This window comes from Salmo salar, chromosome 09 (genome assembly GCF_965601325.2).
Source record: "Salmo salar chromosome 09, fSalSal1, whole genome shotgun sequence".
NCBI lineage: Eukaryota > Metazoa > Chordata > Actinopteri > Salmoniformes > Salmonidae > Salmo > Salmo salar.
The window spans coordinates 110190177-110211653 of NC_138299.1; the positions used below are offsets into that span (position 1 = coordinate 110190177).

General features: G+C 40.1%; 1 long non-coding RNA gene across 1 annotated transcript in view; it reads left to right on the forward strand.

Moving 5' to 3' along the window:
* The window catches only part of LOC145857981 (uncharacterized), a 209963-nt gene extending 188724 nt beyond the window's left edge, over positions 1–21239 (forward strand). The window contains exon 2 of the long non-coding RNA XR_014378684.1: positions 20767–21239. This is a non-coding gene — a long non-coding RNA (uncharacterized LOC145857981). The remainder of the gene's footprint in view (positions 1–20766) is intronic.
* Positions 21240–21477: the final 238 nt, after the last annotated feature.

Genomic DNA, 21477 nt, shown 5'->3' on the forward strand with positions numbered 1-21477 from the left:
CCAAGATGGCTGCTAGATAAATAGGCTGAAAAATAAGATGGTGGCTAGATAAATAGAGTAGGCTGAAAACAAAGATGGCTGCTGAATAAATAGTATAAGCTGAAAACCAAGATGGCTGCTAGATAAATAGTTTAGGCTGAAAACCAAGATTGCTGCTAGATAAATAGTGTAGGCTGAAAACCAAGATGGCTGCTGGATAAATAGTATGAGCTGAAAACCAAGATGGCTGCTAGATAAATAGTTTAGGCTGAAAACCAAGATTGCTGCTAGATAAATAGTGTCGGCTGAAAACCAAGATGGCTGCTAGATAAATAGTGTAGGCTGAAAACAAAAATGGCTGCTAGATAAATAGTGTAGGCTGAAAACCAAGATGGCTGCTAGATAAATAGTGTAGACTGAAAACCAAGATGGCTGCTAGATAAATAGTGTAGGCTGAAAACCAAGATGGCTGCTGAATAAATAGTATAAGCTGAAAACCAAGATGGCTGCTAGATAAATAGTTTAGGGTGAAAACAAAGATGGCTGCTAGATAAATAGAGTAGGCTGAAAACCAAGATGGCTGCTAGATAAATAGTGTAGGCTGAAAACCAAGATGGCTGCTAGATAAATAGTGGAGGCAGAAAACCGAGATGGCTGCTAGATAAATAGTGTAGGCTGAAAACCAAGATGGCTGCTAGATAAATAGTGTAGGCTGAAAACCGAGATGACTGCTAGATAAATAGTGTTGGCTGAAAACCAGGATGGCTGCTAGATAAATAGTGTAGGCTGAAAACCAAGATGGCTGCTAGATCAATAGTGTAGACTGAAAACCAAGATGGCTGCTAGATAAATAGAGTAGGCTAAAAAACCAAGATGGCCTCTAGATAAATAGTGTAGGCTGAAAACCAAGATGGCTGCTAGATAAATAGTGTAGGCTGAAAACCAAGATTGCTGCTAGATAAATAGAGTAGGCTGAATACCAAGATGGCTGCTAGATAAATAGTGTAGGCTGAAAACCAAGATGGCTGCTAGATAAATAGAGTAGGCTTAAAACAAAGATGGCTGCTAGATAAATAGGCTGAAAAATAAGATGGCGGCTAGATAAATAGAGTAGGCTGAAAACAAAGATGGCTGCTAGATAAATAGTGTAGGCTGAAAACCAAGATGGCTGCTGAATAAATAGTATAAGCTGAAAACCAAGATGGCTGCTAGATAAATAGTTTAGGCTGAAAACCAAGATTGCTGCTAGATAAATAGTGTAGGCTGAAAACCAAGATGGCTGCTGGATAAATAGTATGAGCTGAAAACCAAGATGGCTGCGAGATAAATAGTTTAGGCTGAAAACCAAGATTGCTGCTAGATAAATAGTGTCGGCTGAAAACCAAGATGGCTGCTAGATAAATAGTGTAGGCTGAAAACCAAGATGACTGCTAGATAAATAGTGTTAGCTGAAAACCAAGATGGCTGCTAGATAAATAGTGTAGGCTGAAAACAAAGATGGCTGCTAGATAAATAGAGTAGGCTGAAAACCAAGATGGCCTCTAGATAAATAGTGTAGGCTGAAAACCAAGATGGCTGCTAGATAAATAGTGTAGGCTGAAAACCAAGATGGCTGCTATATAAATAGAGTAGGCTGAAAACCAAGATGGCTGCTAGATAAATAGAGTAGGCTTAAAACCAAGATGGCTGCTAGATAAATAGGCTGAAAAATAAGATGGCGGCTAGATAATTAGAGTAGGCTGAAAACAAAGATGGCTGCTAGATAAATAGTGTAGGCTGAAAACCAAGATGGCTGCTGAATAAATAGTATAAGCTGAAAACCAAGATGGCTGCTAGATAAATAGTTTAGGCTGAAAACCAAGATTGCTGCTAGATAAATAGTGTAGGCTGAAAACCAAGATGGCTGCTGGATAAATAGTTTAGGCTGAAAACCAAGATTACTGCTAGATAAATAGTGTCGGCTGAAAACCAAGATGGCTGCTAGATAAATAGTGTAGGCTGAAAACCAAGATGACTGCTAGATAAAAAGTGTTAGCTGAAAACCAAGATGGCTGCTAGATAAATAGTGTAGGCTGAAAACAAAGATGGCTGCTAGATAAATAGTGTAGGCTGAAAACCAAGATGGCTGGTAGATCAATAGTGTAGACTGAAAACCAAGATGGCTGCTAGATAAATAGTGTAGGCTGAAAACAAAGATGGCTGCTAGATCAATAGTGTAGACTGAAAACCAAGATGGCTGCTAGATAAATAGAGTAGGCTGAAAACCAAGATGGCCTCTAGATAAATAGTGTAGGCTGAAAACCAAGATGGCTGCTAGATAAATAGTGTAGGCTGAAAACCAAGATGGCTGCTAGATAAATAGAGTAGGCTGAAAACCAAGATGGCTGCTAGATAAATAGGCTGAAAAATAAGATGGTGGCTAGATAAATAGAGTAGGCTGAAAACAAAGATGGCTGCTGAATAAATAGTATAAGCTGAAAACCAAGATGGCTGCTAGATAAATAGTTTAGGCTGAAAACCAAGATTGCTGCTAGATAAATAGTGTAGGCTGAAAACCAAGATGGCTGCTGGATAAATAGTATGAGCTGAAAACCGAGATGGCTGCTAGATAAATAGTTTAGGCTGAAAACCAAGATTGCTGCTAGATAAATAGTGTCGGCTGAAAACCAAGGTGGCTGCTAGATAAATAGTGTAGGCTGAAAACAAAAATGGCTGCTAGATAAATAGTGTAGGCTGAAAACCAAGATGGCTGCTAGATAAATAGTGTAGACTGAAAACCAAGATGGCTGCTAGATAAATAGTGTAGGCTGAAAACCAAGATGGCTGCTGAATAAATAGTATAAGCTGAAAACCAAGATGGCTGCTAGATAAATAGTTTAGGGTGAAAACAAAGATGGCTGCTAGATAAATAGAGTAGGCTGAAAACCAAGATTGCTGCTAGATAAATAGTGTAGGCTGAAAACCAAGATGGCTGCTGGATAAATAGTATGAGCTGAAAACCAAGATGGCTGCTAGATAAATAGTTTAGGCTGAAAACCAAGATTGCTGCTAGATAAATAGTGTTGGCTGAAAACCAAGATGGCTGCTAGATAAATAGTGTAGGCTGAAAACCAAGATGATTGCTAGATAAATAGTGTTAGCTGAAAACCAAGATGGCTGCTAGATAAATAGTGTAGGCTGAAAACAAAGATGGCTGCTAGATAAAAAGTGTAGGCTGAAAACCAAGATGGCTGCTAGATAAATAGAGTAGGCTGAAAACCAAGATGGCCTCTAGATAAATAGTGTAGGCTGAAAACCAAGATGGCTGCTAGATAAATAGTGTAGGCTGAAAACCAAGATGGCTGCTAGATAAATAGTGTAGGCTGAAAACCAAGATGGCTGCTAGATAAATAGAGTAGGCTTAAAACCAAGATGGCTGCTAGATAAATAGGCTGAAAAATAAGATGGCGGCTAGATAAATAGAGTAAGCTGAAAACCAAGATGGCTGCTAGATAAATAGTGTAGGCTGAAAACCAAGATGGCTGCTGAATAAATAGTATAAGCTGAAAACCAAGATGGCTGCTAGATAAATAGTTTAGGCTGAAAACCAAGATTGCTGCTAGATAAATAGTGTAGGCTGAAAACCAAGATGGCTGCTGGATAAATAGTATGAGCTGAAAACCGAGATGGCTGCTAGATAAATAGTTTAGGCTGAAAACCAAGATTGCTGCTAGATAAATAGTGTCGGCTGAAAACCAAGATGGCTGCTAGATAAATAGTGTAGGCTGAAAACAAAAATGGCTGCTAGATAAATAGTGTAGGCTGAAAACCAAGATGGCTGCTAGATAAATAGTGTAGACTGAAAACCAAGATGGCTGCTAGATAAATAGTGTAGGCTGAAAACCAAGATGGCTGCTGAATAAATAGTATAAGCTGAAAACCAAGATGGCTGCTAGATAAATAGTTTAGGGTGAAAACAAAGATGGCTGCTAGATAAAAAGTGTAGGCTGAAAACCAAGATGGCTGCTAGATAAATAGAGTAGGCTGAAAACCAAGATGGCCTCTAGATAAATAGTCTAGGCTGAAAAACAAGATGGCTGCTAGATAAATAGTGTAGGCTGAAAACCAAGATGGCTGCTAGATAAATAGAGTAGGCTGAAAACCAAGATGGCTGCTAGATAAATAGAGTTTGCTTAAAACCAAGATGGCTGCTAGATAAATAGGCTGAAAAATAAGATGGCGGCTAGATAAATAGAGTAGGCTGAAAACAAAGATGGCTGCTGAATAAATAGTATAAGCTGAAAACCAAGATGGCTGCTAGATAAATAGTTTAGGCTGAAAACCAAGATTGCTGCTAGATAAATAGTGTAGGCTGAAAACCAAGATGGCTGCTGGATAAATAGTATGAGCTGAAAACCAAGATGGCTGCGAGATAAATAGTTTAGGCTGAAAACCAAGATTGATTCTAGATAAATAGTGTTGGCTGAAAACCAAGATGGCTGCTAGATAAATAGTGTAGGCTGAAAACCAAGATGATTGCTAGATAAATAGTGTTAGCTGAAAACCAAGATGGCTGCTAGATAAATAGTGTAGGCTGAAAACAAAGATGGCTGCTAGATAAAAAGTGTAGGCTGAAAACCAAGATGGCTGCTAGATAAATAGAGTAGGCTGAAATCCAAGATGGCCTCTAGATAAATAGTGTAGGCTGAAAACCAAGATGGCTGCTAGATAAATAGAGTAGGCTGAAAACCAAGATGGCCTCTAGATAAATAGTGTAGGCTGAAAACCAAGATGGCTGCTAGATAAATAGTGTAGGCTGAAAACCAAGATGGCTGCTAGATAAATAGAGTAGGCTGAAAACCAAGATGGCAGCTAGATAAATAGAGTAGGCTTAAAACCAAGATGGATGCTAGATAAATAGGCTGAAAAATAAGATGGCGGCTAGATAAATAGAGTAAGCTGAAAACCAAGATGGCTGCTAGATAAATAGTGTAGGCTGAAAACCAAGATGGCTGCTGAATAAATAGTATAAGCTGAAAACCAAGATGGCTGCTAGATAAATAGTTTAGGCTGAAAACCAAGATTGCTGCTAGATAAATAGTGTAGGCTGAAAACCAAGATGGCTGCTGGATAAATAGTATGAGCTGAAAACCGAGATGGCTGCTAGATAAATAGTTTAGGCTGAAAACCAAGATTGCTGCTAGATAAATAGTGTCGGCTGAAAACCAAGATGGCTGCTAGATAAATAGTGTAGGCTGAAAACAAAAATGGCTGCTAGATAAATAGTGTAGGCTGAAAACCAAGATGGCTGCTAGATAAATAGTGTAGACTGAAAACCAAGATGGCTGCTAGATAAATAGTGTAGGCTGAAAACCAAGATGGCTGCTGAATAAATAGTATAAGCTGAAAACCAAGATGGCTGCTAGATAAATAGTTTAGGGTGAAAACAAAGATGGCTGCTAGATAAAAAGTGTAGGCTGAAAACCAAGATGGCTGCTAGATAAATAGAGTAGGCTGAAAACCAAGATGGCCTCTAGATAAATAGTCTAGGCTGAAAAACAAGATGGCTGCTAGATAAATAGTGTAGGCTGAAAACCAAGATGGCTGCTAGATAAATAGAGTAGGCTGAAAACCAAGATGGCTGCTAGATAAATAGAGTTTGCTTAAAACCAAGATGGCTGCTAGATAAATAGTGTTAGCTGAAAACCAAGATGGCTGCTAGATAAATAGTGTAGGCTGAAAACAAAGATGGCTGCTAGATAAAAAGTGTAGGCTGAAAACCAAGATGGCTGCTAGATAAATAGAGTAGGCTGAAATCCAAGATGGCCTCTAGATAAATAGTGTAGGCTGAAAACCAAGATGGCTGCTAGATAAATAGAGTAGGCTGAAAACCAAGATGGCCTCTAGATAAATAGTGTAGGCTGAAAACCAAGATGGCTGCTAGATAAATAGTGTAGGCTGAAAACCAAGATGGCTGCTAGATAAATAGAGTAGGCTGAAAACCAAGATGGCAGCTAGATAAATAGAGTAGGCTTAAAACCAAGATGGATGCTAGATAAATAGGCTGAAAAATAAGATGGCGGCTAGATAAATAGAGTAAGCTGAAAACCAAGATGGCTGCTAGATAAATAGTGTAGGCTGAAAACCAAGATGGCTGCTGAATAAATAGTATAAGCTGAAAACCAAGATGGCTGCTAGATAAATAGTTTAGGCTGAAAACCAAGATTGCTGCTAGATAAATAGTGTAGGCTAAAAACCAAGATGGCTGCTGGATAAATAGTATGAGCTGAAAACCAAGATGGCTGCTAGATAAATAGTTTAGGCTGAAAACCAAGATTGCTGCTAGATAAATAGTGTCGGCTGAAAACCAAGATGGCTGCTAGATAAATAGTGTAGGCTGAAAACAAAGATGGCTGCTAGATAAATAGTGTAGGCTGAAAACCAAGATGGCTGCTAGATAAATAGTGTAGACTGAAAACCAAGATGGCTGCTAGATAAATAGTGTAGGCTGAAAACCAAGATGGCTGCTGAATAAATAGTATAAGCTGAAAACCAAGATGGCTGCTAGATAAATAGTTTAGGGTGAAAACAAAGATGGCTGCTAGATAAAAAGTGTAGGCTGAAAACCAAGATGGCTGCTAGATAAATAGAGTAGGCTGAAAACCAAGATGGCCTCTAGATAAATAGTGTAGGCTGAAAACCAAGATGGCTGCTAGATAAATAGCGTAGGCTGAAAACCAAGATGGCTGCTGAATAAATAGTATAAGCTGAAAACCAAGATGGCTGCTAGATAAATAGTTTAGGGTGAAAACCAAGATTGCTGCTAGATAAATAGTGTAGGCTGAAAACCAAGATGGCTGCTAGATAAATAGTTTAGGGTGAAAACCAAGATTGCTGCTAGATAAATAGTGTAGGCTGAAAACCAAGATGGCTGCTGGATAAATAGTATAAGCTGAAAACCAAGATGGCTGCTAGATAAATAGTTTAGGCTGAAAACCAAGATTGCTGCTAGATAATTAGTGTAGGCTGAAAACCAAGATGGCTGCTAGATAAATAGTGTAGGCTGAAAACGAAGATGGCTGCTGAATAAATAGTATAAGCTGAAAACCAAGATGGCTGCTAGATAAATAGTTTAGGGTGAAAACCAAGATGGCTGCTAGATAAATAGTGTAGGCTGAAAACCAAGATGGCTGCTAGATAAATAGTTTAGGGTGAAAACCAAGATTGCTGCTAGATAAATAGTGTAGGCTGAAAACCAAGATGGCTGCTGGATAAATAGTATAAGCTGAAAACCAAGATGGCTGCTAGATAAATAGTTTAGGCTGAAAACCAAGATTGCTGCTAGATAATTAGTGTAGGCTGAAAACCAAGATGGCTGCTAGATAAATAGTGTAGGCTGAAAACCAAGATGACTGCTAGATAAATAGTGTTAGCTGAAAACCAAGATGGCTGCTAGATAAATAGTGTAGGCTGAAAACAAAGATGGCTGCTGAATAAATAGTATAAGCTGAAAACCAAGATGGCTGCTAGATAAATAGTTTAGGCTGAAAACCAAGATGGCTGCTAGATAAGAAGAGTAGGCTGAAAACCAAGATGGCAGCTAGATAAATAGTGTAGGCTGAAATCCAAGATGGCTGCTGGATAAATAGTGTAGGCTGAAAACAAAGATGGCTGCTAGATAAATAGTTTAGGCTGAAAACCAAGATGGCTGCTAGATAAATAGTGTAGGTTGAAAGCCAAGATGGCTGCTGGATAAATAGTGTAGGCTGAAAACAAAGATGCCTGCTAGATAAATAGTGTAGGCTGAAAACCAAGATGGCTGCTAGATAAATAGTGTAGGCTGAAAACCAAGATGGCTGCTAGATAAATAGTGTAGGCAGAAAACCGAGATGGCTGCTAGATAAATAGTGTAGGCTGAAAACCAAGATGGCTGCTAGATAAATAGTGTAGGCTGAAAACCGAGATGACTGCAAGATAAATAGTGTTGGCTGAAAACCAGAATGGCTGCTAGATAAATAGTGTAGGCTGAAAACCAAGATGGCTGCTAGATCAATAGTGTAGACTGAACACCAAGATGGCTGCTAGATAAATAGAGTAGGCTTAAAACCAAGATGGCTGCTAGATAAATAGGCTGAAAAATAAGATGGCGGCTAGATAAATAGAGTAGGCTGAAAACCAAGATTGCTGCTAGATAAATAGTGTCGGCTGAAAACCAAGATGGCTGCTAGATAAATAGTGTAGGCTGAAAACAAAGATGGCTGCTAGATAAATAGTGTAGGCTGAAAACCAAGATGGCTGCTAGATAAATAGTGTAGACTGAAAACCAAGATGGCTGCTAGATAAATAGTGTAGGCTGAAAACCAAGATGGCTGCTGAATAAATAGTATAAGCTGAAAACCAAGATGGCTGCTAGATAAATAGTTTAGGGTGAAAACAAAGATGGCTGCTAGATAAAAAGTGTAGGCTGAAAACCAAGATGGCTGCTAGATAAATAGAGTAGGCTGATAACCAAGATGGCCTCTAGATAAATAGTGTAGGCTGAAAACCAAGATGGCTGCTAGATAAATAGTGTAGGCTGAAAACCAAGATGGCTGCTGAATAAATAGTATAAGCTGAAAACCAAGATGGCTGCTAGATAAATAGTTTAGGGTGAAAACCAAGATTGCTGCTAGATAAATAGTGTAGGCTGAAAACCAAGATGGCTGCTGGATAAATAGTATAAGCTGAAAACCAAGATGGCTGCTAGATAAATAGTTTAGGCTGAAAACCAAGATTGCTGCTAGATAATTAGTGTAGGCTGAAAACCAAGATGGCAGCTAGATAAATAGTGTAGGCTGAAAGCCAAGATGGCTGCTGGATAAATAGTGTAGGCTGAAAACAAAGATGGCTGCTAGATAAATAGTTTAGGCTGAAAACCAAGATGGCTGCTAGATGAATAGTGTAGGCTGAAAACCAAGATGGCTGCTAGATAAATAGTGTAGGCAGAAAACCGAGATGGCTGCTAGATAAATAGTGTAGGCTGAAAACCAAGATGGCTGCTGGATAAATAGTATGAGCTGAAAACCAAGATGGCTGCTAGATAAATAGTTTAGGCTGAAAACCAAGATTGCTGCTAGATAAATAGTGTAGGCTGAAAACCAAGATGGCTGCTAGATAAATAGTGTAGGCTGAAAACCAAGATGACTGCTAGATAAATAGTGTTAGCTGAAAACCAAGATGGCTGCTAGATAAATAGTGTAGGCTGAAAACAAAGATGGCTGCTAGATAAATAGTGTAGGCTGAAAACCAAGATGGCTGCTAGATAAATAGAGTAGGCTGAAAACCAAGATGGCAGCTAGATAAATATTGTAGGCTGAAAGCCAAGATGGCTGCTAGATAAATAGTGTAGGCTGAAAACCAAGATGGCTGCTAGATAAATAGTGTAGGCAGAAAACCGAGATGGCTGCTAGATAAATAGTGTAGGCTGAAAACCAAGATGGCTGCTGATAAATAGTGTAGGCTGAAAACCGAGATGACTGCAAGATAAATAGTGTTGGCTGAAAACCAGAATGGCTGCTAGATAAATAGTGTAGGCTGAAAACCAAGATGGCTGCTAGATCAATAGTGTAGACTTAAAACCAAGATGCTGCTAGATAAATAGAGTAGGCTTAAAACCAAGATGGCTGCTAGATAAATAGGCTGAAAAATAAGATGGCGGCTAGATAAATAGAGTAGGCTGAAAACCAAGATGGCTGCTAGATAAATAGTGTAGGCTGAAAACCAAGATGGCTGCTAGATAAATAGTGTAGGCTGAAAACCAAGATGGCTGCTAGAAAAAGAGTAGGCTGAAAACCAAGATGGCTGCTAGAAAAAGAGTAGGCTGAAAACCAAGATGGCTGCTAGATAAATAGAGTAGGCTGAAAACCAACATGGCTGCTAGATAAATAGTGTAGGCTGGAAACCAAGATGGCTGCTAGATAAATAGAGTAGGCTGAAAACCAAGATGGCTGCTAGATAAATTGTGTATGCTGAGAACCAAGATGGCTGCAAGATAAGTAGTGTAGGCTGAAAACCAAGATGGCTGCTAGATAAATAGTATAGGCTGAAAATCAAGATGACTGCTTGATAAATTGTGTAGGCTGAAAACCAAGATGGCTGCTAGATAAATAGAGTAGGTTGAAAACCGAGATGGCTGGTAGATAAATAGAGTAGGCTGAAAACCGAGATGGCTGCTAAATAAATAATTTTAGGCTGAAAACCAAGATGTCTGCTAGATAAATAGTGTAGGTTGAAAACCAAGATGGCTGCTAGATAAATAGTTTAGGCTGAAAACCAAGATTGCTGCTAGATAAATAGTGTAGGCTGAAAACCAAGATGGCTGCTAGATAAATAGTGTAGGCTCAAAACCAAGATGGCTGCTAGATAAATAGTGTAGGCTGAAAACCAAGATGGCTGCTAGATAAAGAGTAGGCTGAAAACCAAGATGGCTGCTAGATAAGTAGAGTAGGCTGAAAACCAAGATGGCTGCTAGATAAATAGAGTAGGATGAAAGCCAAGATGGCTGCTAGATAAATAGAGTAGGCTGAAAACCAAGATTGCTGCTAGATAAATAGTGTAGGCTGAAAACGGAGATTGCTGCTAGATAACCTATTAGGGCTAGGGGGCAGTAAAAACGTACCCGATTTAATCTGGTTACTACTCCTGCCCAGTAACTAGAATATGCATATAATTATTGGCTTTGGATAGAAAACAGTCCAAAGTTTCTAAAACTGTTTGAATGGTGTCTGTGAGTATAACAGAACTCAAATGGCAGGTCAAAACCTGAGAGATTCCTTTACAGGAAGTGGCATGTCTGACCATTTATTGTCTTTCTTTGACACCTCATTCAATTACAAAGGATCTCTGCGGTAACGTGACACTTCCCACGGCTCCAGTAGGCTCTCAGAGCTCGGGAAAAACCTGAATGGTGTCATTCCAGCCCCAGGCTGAAACACATTATCGCCTTTCTCAAGTGGCCGATCAAGGGACTGTGGGCTTAGGCGCGTGCACTGGTCGCCCCCGTCTTTGTGTTTTTTTCCTCTGTTTGCCGAAAAGGAGATTCCCGGTCGGAATATTATCGCTTTTTTATGAGATAAATTGCATAAAAATTCATTTTAAACAGCGGTTGACATGCTTCGAGGTACGGTATTGGAATATTTAGATTTTTTTTGTCACGAATTACGCCATGCGCACAACCCTGATTTACCATTTCGGATAGTGTCTGGGACGCACGAACAAAACGCCGCTATTCGGATATAACGATGGATTATTTTGGACCAAACCAACATTTGTTATTGAAGTAGCAGTCCTGGGAGTGCATTCTGACGAAGACAACAAAAGGTAATCAAACTTTTATAATAGTAAATCTGATTTTGGTGAAGGCTAAACTTGCCGGGTGTCTAAATAGCTAGCCCGTGATGGCTGGGCTATGTACTTAGAATATTGCAAAATGTGCTTTCACCAAAAAGCTATTTTAAAATCGGACATATCGAGTGCATAGAGGAGTTCTGTATCTATAATTCTTAAAATAATTGTTATGCTTTTTGTGAACGTTTATCGTGAGTAATTTAGTAAATTGTTAGTAAATTCCCCGGAAGTTTGCTAATGTAAAAAGCTGTTTTTTGATATAAATATGAACTTGATTGAACAAAACATGCATGTATTGTATAACATAATGTCCTAGGGTTGTCATATGTTGAAGATCATCAAAGGTTAGTGCTGCATTTAGCTGTCTTCTGGGTTTTTGTGACATTATATGCTAGCTTGAAAAATGGGTGTCTGATTATTTCTGGCTGGGTACTCTGCTGACATAATCTAATGTTTTGCTTTCGTTGTAAAGCCTTTTTGAAATCGGACAGTGTGGTTAGATTAACGAGAGTCTTGTCTTTAAATAGCTGTAAAATAGTCATATGTTTGAGAAATTGAAGTAATAGGATTTTTAAGGTATTTGAAAATCGCGCCACAGGATTCAACTGGCTGTTACGTAGGTGGGACGAATTCGTCCCGCCTGCCCTAGAGAGGATAAATAGAGTAGGCTGAAAACCAAGATGGCTGCTAGATAAATAGTGTAGGCTGGAAACCAAGATGGCTGCTAGATAAATAGAGTAGGCTGAAAACCAAGATGGCTGCTAGATAAATTGTGTAGGCTGAGAACCAAGATGGCTGCAAGATAAGTAGTGTAGGCTGAAAACCAAGATGGCTGCTAGATAAATAGTATAGGCTGAAAACCAAGATGACTGCTTGATAAATTGTGTAGGCTGAAAACCAAGATGGCTGCTAGATAAATAGAGTAGGTTGAAAACCGAGATGGCTGGTAGTTAAATAGAGTAGGCTGAAAACCAAGATGGCTACTAGATAAATAGTGTAGGCTGAAAACCCGAGATGGCTGCTAGATAGAGTCGGCTGACAACCGAGATGACTGAAAGATAAATAGTGTAGGCTGAAAACCGAGATGATTGAAAGATAAATAGTGTAGGCTTAAAACCGAGATGACTGAAAGATAAATAGTGTAGGCTGAAAACCAAGATGGCTGCAAGATAAATAAGATATAGACTAAATTAAAGCAGGGCGTTCATCCTGAGAATTTTAGAACTTGGACACTGTCTCGTTGGCCTAACGTTATATCCTGATTTGACTTTGGTGCAGGTCATGTTGGTCTTCGCATTACCGTCTCTGTTAAACACAAACTAAATCAAATAAAACCAACGTTTATTTGTCACATGCACAGGATATAGTAGGTGTAAACGGTACAGTGAAATGGTTACTTGCATAGTGGAGTCTTTTGTTTATACATGTAGTTGGATACCTAGCTAGCTAAACAATTAACCATAATCCCAACTCATAATGTTACTTACTACCCTGCATGAATCTACAGGTAACTAAACATTAACCAACTAGGTGCAACGTTAGCTAGCTAACATTAGGCTATAACTAGCGATGCAAATAGCTCTGAGATACGAATAATATTTCTACACAGATCATACATGTAACTTTGGCTAGCGAGACAGCCAGCTAACGTTAGCTAGCTAGCTAACCGTACACTTTAACTTGCAATGAAAAAGACTTTCTGACAAAATTAAACATATAATATCTGAAAATGTATACTGAACAAAAATATAAACGCAACATGCAACAATTTAAACGTTTTTACTGAGTTACAGTTCATATAAGGAAATAAGTGAATTGAAATAAATTCATTAGGTTGTGATCTATGGATTTCACATGACTGGGTAAAGGCGTAGCCATGGTTGGGCCTTGGAGGGCATAGGCCCACCCACCGGGGTGCCAGGCCCAGCCACCGGGGTGCCAGGCCCAGCCACCGGGGTGCCAGGCCCAGCCACCGGGGTGCCAGGCCCAGCCACCGGGGTGCAAGGCCCAGCCACCGGGGTGCCAGGCCAAATCCTCATTAGAAAGGATTACCTTCACATACTGGGGTGGCAGGTAGCCTGGCAGGTAGCCTAGTGGTGAGAGCGTTGAACTATTAACCGAAAGGTTGCAAGATTGAATCCCTGAGCTGACAAGGTAAAAATCTGTTGTTCTGCCCCTGAACAAGGCAGTTAACTCACTGTACCTAAACCGTCATTAAAAATAAGAATTTGTTTTTAACTGACTTGTCTATTTAAATAAAGGTAAAATAACAAATTTATAAAACCAAACTGAGCAGCTCATTATAGACAGTCCTTTATGGCAGACCACCATGAACTCATCTCTCGGCATGTCCAGCCCATTCATTATCTCAGCCAATCATGGCCAGCGGGAAGGTTTCTGTCTTTTTCAGAGGCGAAACCAACTAGCCTCGTAATTTAACAAATTGTATTTGTATTTACAGATGGCATACAAGTTTGTTACTAAGGCACATGAAAGTTCACATGTTCCACAAGACATTTCTGCCCTAAATGTATGTTCTCCTGTGAAGTAGTGACGCGCACGACATACTCTTAGTTTCCTGAAACGAGTCACAGTTATAGGATAGGCTAAGCATTAGAATGAGATGCCTCGATATTAGCTACTATCGGTGGTAGGCCTAATGTCTCTCCAGGAGCTGATCTGTCGTCAGTATTGTGGAATAATTCTAGTGTTAACCTCTATGGGACCGGCGGGACGAATTCGTCCCACCTACGTAACAGCCACTGCCAGCCTGTGGCGCGATTTTCAAAATCTTCAAAATCATATTACTTCAATTTCTCAAACATATGACTATTTTACAGCCATTTAAAGATAAGACTCTCGTTAATCTAACCACACTGTCCGATTTCAAAAAGGCTTTACAACGAAAGCAAAACATTAGATTATGTCAGCAGAGTACCAAGCCAGAAATAATCAGACACCCATTTTTCAAGCCAGCATATAATGTCACCAAAACCCAGAAGACAGCTAAATGCAGCACTCACCTTTGATGATCTTCATCAGATGACAACCCTAGGACATTATGTTATACAATACATGCATGTTTTGTTCAATCAAGTTCATATTTATATCAAAAACCAGCTTTTTACATTAGCATGTGACGTTCAGAACTAGCATACCCCCCGCAAACTTACGGGGAATTCGCTAACATTTTACTAAATTACTCACGATAAACGTTCACAAAAAGCATAACAATTATTTTAAGAATTATAGATACAGACCTCCTCTATGCACTCGATATGTCCGATTTTAAAATAGCTTTTTGGTGAAAGCACATTTTGCAATATTCTAAGTACATAGCCCAGGCATCACGGGCTCGCTATTTAGACACCCGGCAAGTTTAGCACTCACCATAATCATATTTACTATTATAAAAATGTCATTACCTTTTGTTGTCTTCGTCAGAATGCACACCCAGGACGTCTACTTCAATAACAAATGTTGGTTTGGTCCAAAATAATCCATCGTTATATCCGAATAGCGGCGTTTTGTTCGTGCGTTCCAGACACTATCCGAAATAGTAAAGAAGTGTCGCGCGCTTGGCGCAATTCCTGACAATAAAATTCAAAGTATTCCATTGCCGTACGTCGAAGCATGTCAACCGCTGTTTAAAATCAATTTTTACGTCATTTTTCTCGTAGAAAAGCGATAATATTCCGACAGGGAATCTCCTTTTCGGCAAACAGAGGAAAAAATCCCAAAGGCGGGGGCGGTCGGGGTCACGCGCATAAGCTAGTGTCTCTTGATGGGCCACTTGAGAAAGGCGATAATGTGTTTCAGCCTGGGGCTGGAATGACGACATTCTCTTTTTTCCCGGGCTATGAGAGCCTATGGAAGACGTGGGAAGTGTCACATTAGAGCAGAGATCCTTAGTAAATGATAGAGATGGCAAAGAAGTTCCAGAAATGGTCAGACAGGCCACTTCCTGTAAAGGAATCTCTCAGGTTTTGACCTGCCATTTGAGTTCTGTTATACTCACAGACACCATTCAAACAGTTTTAGAAAATGTAGGGTGTTTTCTATCCATATGTAATAAGTATATGCATATTCTAGTTACTGAGTAGGAGTGGTAACCAGATTAAATCGGGTATGTTTTTTATCCAGCCGTGTCAATGCTGCCCCCTAGCCCTAACAGGTTAACCTGTTAGGGCTAGGGGGCAGTATTTTCACGTCTGGATAAAAAACGTACCCGATTTAATCTGATTATTACTCCTGCTCAGAAACTAGAATATGCATATAATTATTAGCTTTGGATAGAAAACACTCCAAAGTATCTAAAACTGTTTGAATGATGTCTGTGAGTATAACAGAACTCATTTGGCAGGCCAAAACCTGAGAAGATTCCTTACAGGAAGTGCCCTGCCTGACCATTTCTTGCCCTTCTTGATTATCTCTATCCAATACAGGGGATCTCTGCTGTTACGTGACACTTCCTACGGCTCCCATGGGCTCTCAGAAGGCGGAAAAAAGCTGAATCGTGGCTTTGCAGGCTCTGGCTAAAAAAAAGTAGCGCGTTTGGATAGTGGCCGGTCACAGTACTATGAAACTCAGGCTCGTGCACGAGGGGATCCCATGCTTTTATTTTCTCTCTCTTTGTACGTATACACGCTTTCCCGGTCGGAATATTATTTTATGCTATATTTTTATAGCATAAAAATTGATTTTAAACAGCGGTTGACATGCTTCGAAGTACGGTAATGGAATATTTAGATTTTTTTTGTCACGAAATGCGTCGTGCTCGTGACCCTTATTTACACTTCGGATAGTGTCTTGAACGCACGAACAAAACGCCGATATTTGGATATAACTATGGATTCTTTTGAACCAAACCAACATTTGTTATTGAAGTAGCAGTCCTGGGAGTGCATTCTGACGAAGAACACCAAAGGTAATCAAACTTTTCTAATAGTAAATCGGAGTTTGGTCAGGGCTAAACTTGGTGGGTGTCTAAATAGCTAGCCGTGATGGCTGGGCTATCTACTCAGAATATTGCAAAATGTGCTTTCACCGAAAAGCTATTTTAAAATCGGACACCTCGATTGCACAAAGGAGTTCTGTATCTATAATTCTTAAAATAATTGTTACGTTTTTTGTGAATGTTTATCGTGAGTAATTTTGTAAATTCACCGGAGGTTTGCGGGGGGTATGCTAGTTCTGAACGTCACATGCTAATGTAAAAAGCTGGTTTTTGATATAAATATGAACTTGATTGAACAAAACATGCATGTATTGTATAACATAATGTCCTAGGTGTGTCATCTGATGAAGATCATCAAAGGTTAGTGCTGCATTTAGCTGTGGTTTTGTTTTTTGTGACATTATATGCTAGCTTGAAAAATGGGTGTCTGATTATTTCTGGCTGGGTACTCTGCTGACATAATCTAATGTTTTGCTTTCGCTGTAAAGCCTTTTTGAAATCGAACAGTGTGGTTAGATAAAGGAGAGTCTTGTCTTTAAAATGCTGTAAAATAGTCATATGTTTGAAAAATTGAAGTTTTTGTATTTTTGAGGAATTTGTAATTCGCGCCACGCCTATCATTGGATATTGGAGCAGGTGTTCCGCTAGCGGAGGAAAATAAGAACAATCCGAAATTTATTTTTGATACTGTTGCAAAGCTAACTAAAAAGCAGCATTCGCAAAGGGAGGATGGCTTTCACTTCAGCAGTAATAAATTTATGAACTTCTTTGAGGAAAAGATCATGATCATTAGAAAGCAAATTACGGACTCCTCTTTAAATCTGCATATTCCATTGTCCTGAGTCTGCACAACTCTGCCAGGACCTAGGATCAAGGGAGATACTAAAGTGTTTTAGTACTATATCTCTTGACACAATGATGAAAATAATCATGGCCTCTAAACCCTCAAGCTGCATACTGGACCCTATTCCAACTAAACTCCTGAAAGAGCTGCTTCCTGTGCTTGGCCCTGCTATGTTGAACATAATAAACGGCTCTCTATCCACTGGATGTGTACCAAGCTCACTAAAAGTGGCAGTAATAAAGCCTCTCTTGAAAAAGCCAAATCTTAACCCAGAAATTATAAAAAACAATCGGCCTATATCGAATCTTCCATTCCTCTCAAAAATTTTCGAAAAAGCTGTTGCGCAGCAACTCACTGCCTTCCTGAAGACAAACAATGTATACGAAACGCTTCAGTCTGGTTTTAGACCCCATCACAGCACTGAGACTGCACTTGGGAAGGTGGTAAATTACCTTTTTACCTGTTATGGATAGGGGGCAGTATTTTCACAGCCGGATAAAAAACGTACCCAATTTAATTTTATTATTACTCCTGCCCAGAAACTAGAATATGCATATAATTATTAGCTTTGGATAGAAAACACTCCAAAGTTTCTAAAACTGTTTGAATGGTGTCTGTGAGTATAACAGAACTCATTTGGCAGGCCAAAACCTGAGAAGATTCTGTACAGGAAGTACCCTGTCTGACCATTTCTTGGCCTTTTTTGCCATCTCTATCCATACCAAAGGATCTCTGCTGTTTACGTGACACTTCCTACGGCTCACATGGTCTCTCAGAACGCGGCAAAAAGCTGAATCGTGGCTTTGCAGGCTCTGGTTGAAACAAAGTAGCGCGTTTGGGTAGTGGCTTGTTACAGTACTGTGAGACTCAGGTTCGTGCCCGCGTCGACAGAATGCTTTGTTTTCTTTCCTCTGTTTACCTAAACGCAGATTCCTGGTCGGAATATTATCGCTTTTTTACAAGAAAAAATGGCATAAAAATTGATTTTAAACAGCGGTTGACATGCTTCGAAGTACGGTAATGGAATATTTAGAAATCTTTTGTCACGAATTGCGCCATGTTCGTAACCCTTATTTACACTTCGGATAGTGTCTAGAACGCACGAACAAAACACCGCTATTTGGATATAACGATGGGTTATTTTGGACCAAACCAACATTTGTTATTGAAGTAGCAGTCCTGGGAGTGCATTCTGACGAAGACAACAAAGGTAATCAAACTTTTGTAATAGTAAATCGGAGTTTGGTCAGGGCTAAACTTGGTCGGTGTCTAAATAGCTAGCCGTGATGGCTGGGCTATCTACTGAGAATATTGCAAAATGTGCTTTCACCGAAAAGATATATTAAAATTGGACATATCGAGTGCATAGAGGAGTTCTGTATCTATAATTCTTAAAATAATTGTTATGTTTTTTGTGAACGTTTATCGTGAGTAATTTAGTAAATTCACCGGATGTTTGCGGGGGGTATGCAAGTTCTGAACGTCACATGCTAATGTAAAAAAGCTGTTTTTTGATATAAATATGAACTTGATTGAACAAAACATGCATGTATTGTATAACATAATGTCCTAGGGTTGTCATCTGATGAAGATCATCAAAGGTTAGTGCTGCATTTAGCTGTGGTTTTGTTTTTGTGACATTATATGCTAGCTTGAAAAATGGGTGTCTGATTATTTCTGGCTGGGTACTCTGCTGACATAATGTAATGTTTTGCTTTCGCTGTAAAGCCTTTTTGAAATCGGACAGTGTGGTTAGATTAACGAGAGTCTTGTCTTTAAAATGCTGTAAAATAGTCATATGTTTGAAAAATGGAAGTTTTCGGATTTTAGAGGAGTTTGTATTTCACGCCACACCCATCATTGGATATTGGAGCAGGTGTTCCGCTAGCGGAACGTCTAGATGTAAGAGGTTAATGACGTCAGACCGAGGCTCTGCATCTGTGCTCGTGCTCCTAGATCTTAGTGCTGCTTTTGATACCATTGACCACCACATTCTTTTGGAGAGATTGGAAACCCAAATTGGTCTACATGGACAAGTTCTGGCCTGGTTTAGATCTTATCTGTCGGAAAGATATCAGTTTGTCTCTGTGAATGGTTTGTCCTCTGACAAATCAATTGTAAATGTCGGTGTTCCTCAAGGTTCCGTTTTAGGACCACTATTGTTTTCACTATATATTTTACCTCTTGGGGATGTCATTCGAAAACATAATGTTAAATTTCACTACTATGCGGACGACACACAGCTGTACATTTCAATGAAACATGGTGAAGCCCCAAAATTGCCCTCGCTAGAAGCCTGTGTTTCAGACATAAAGAAGTGGATGGCTGCAAACTTTCTACTTTTAAACTCGGACAAAACAGAGATGCTTGTTCTAGGTCCCAAGAAACAAAGAGATCTTCTGTTGAATCTGACAATTAATCTGGATGGTTGTACAGTCGTCTCAAATAAAACTGTGAAGGACCTCGGCGTTACTCTGGACCCTGATCTCTCTTTTGAAGAACATATCAAGACTGTTTCAAGGACAGCTTTTTTCCATCTACGTAACATTGCAAAAATCAGAAACTTTCTGTCCAAAAATTATGCAGAAAAATTAATCCATGCTTTTGTTACTTCTAGGCTGGACTACTGCAATGCTCTACTTTCCAGCTACCCGGATAAAGCACTAAACAAACTTCAGTTAGTGCTAAATACGGCTGCTAGAATCCTGACTAGAACCAAAAAATTTGATCATGTTACTCCAGTGTTAGCCTCCCTACCATGGCTTCCTGTAAAGGCAAGGGCTGATTTCAAGGTTTTACTGCTAACCTACAAAGCATTACATGGGCTTGCTCCTACCTATCTTTCCGATTTGGTCCTGCCGTACATACCTACACGTACGCTACGGTCACAAGACGCAGGCCTCCTAATTGTCCCTAGAATTTCTAAGCAAACGGCTGGAGGTAGGGCTTTCTCCTATAGAGCTCCATTTTTATGGAATGATCTGCCTACCCATGTGAGAGACGCAGACTCAGTCTCAACCTTTAAGTCTTTACTGAAGACTTATCTCTTCAGTAGGTCCTATGATTAAGTATAGTCTGGCCCAGGAGTGTGAAGGTGAACGGAAAGGCTGGAGCAACAAACCGCCCTTGCTGTCTCTGCCTTGCCGGTTCCCCTCTCTCCACTGGGATTCTCTGCCTCTAACCCTATTACAGGGGCTGAGTCACTGGCTTACTGGTGTTCTTCCATGCTGTCCATGGGAGGGGTGCGTCACTTGAGTGGGTTGAGTCACTGACGTGGTCTTCCTGTCTGGGTTGGTGCCCCCCCCCCCTTGGGTTGTGCCGTGGCGGAGATCTTTGTGGGCTATACTCGGCCTAGGACGGTAAGTTGGTGGTTGGAGACATCCCTCTAGTGGTGTGGGGGCTGTGCTTTGGCAAAGTGGGTGGGGTTATATCCTGCCTGTTTGGCCCTGTCCGGGGGTATCATCGGATGGGGCCACAGTGTCTTCTGATCCCTCCTGTCTCTGCCTCCAGTATTTATGCTGTCTGTTACATCTGGGGTATTTTTCTTGTCTTTTCCGGTGTCCTGTGTGAATTTAAATATGCTCTCTCTAATTCTCTCTCTCTTTCTTTCTTTCTCTCGGAGGACCTGAGCCCTAGGACCATGCCTCAGGACTACCTGGCATGATGACTCCTTGCTGTCCCCCAGTCCACCTGGCCGTGCTTCTGCTCCAGTTTCAACTGTTCTGCCTGCGGCTATGGAACTCTGACCTGTTCACCGGACGTGCTTGTTGCACCCTCGACAACTACTATGATTATTATTATTTGACCATGCTGGTCATTTATGAACATTTTAACACCTTGACCATGTTCTGTTATAATATCCACCTGTCACAGCCAGAAGAGGACTGGCCACCCCTCATAGCCTGGTTCCTCTCTAGGTTTCTTCCTAGGTTTTTGGTCTTTCCTAGAGTTTTTCCTAGGGAGTTTTTCCTTGCCACCGTGCTTCTTTCACATGCATTGCTTGCTGTTTGGGTTTTAGGCTGGGTTTCTGTACAGCACTGTGAGATATCAGCTGATGTACGAAGGGCTATATAAATACATTTGATTTGATTTTGATTTGATGCTCTCATGCATGTTTCAGTGTTACTTGCCTCGAAGCGATTATAGAAGTTATTTAGCTCGTCTGGTTGGCTCGCGTCACTGGGCAGTTCTCGGCTGGGTTTCCCTTTGTAGTCCGTAATAGTTTCCAAGCCCTGCCACATCCGATGAGCATCAGAGCCGGTGTAGTAGGATTCAATCTTAGTCCTGTATTGAAGCTTTGCCTGTTTGATGGTTCATTGGAGGGCACAGGGGG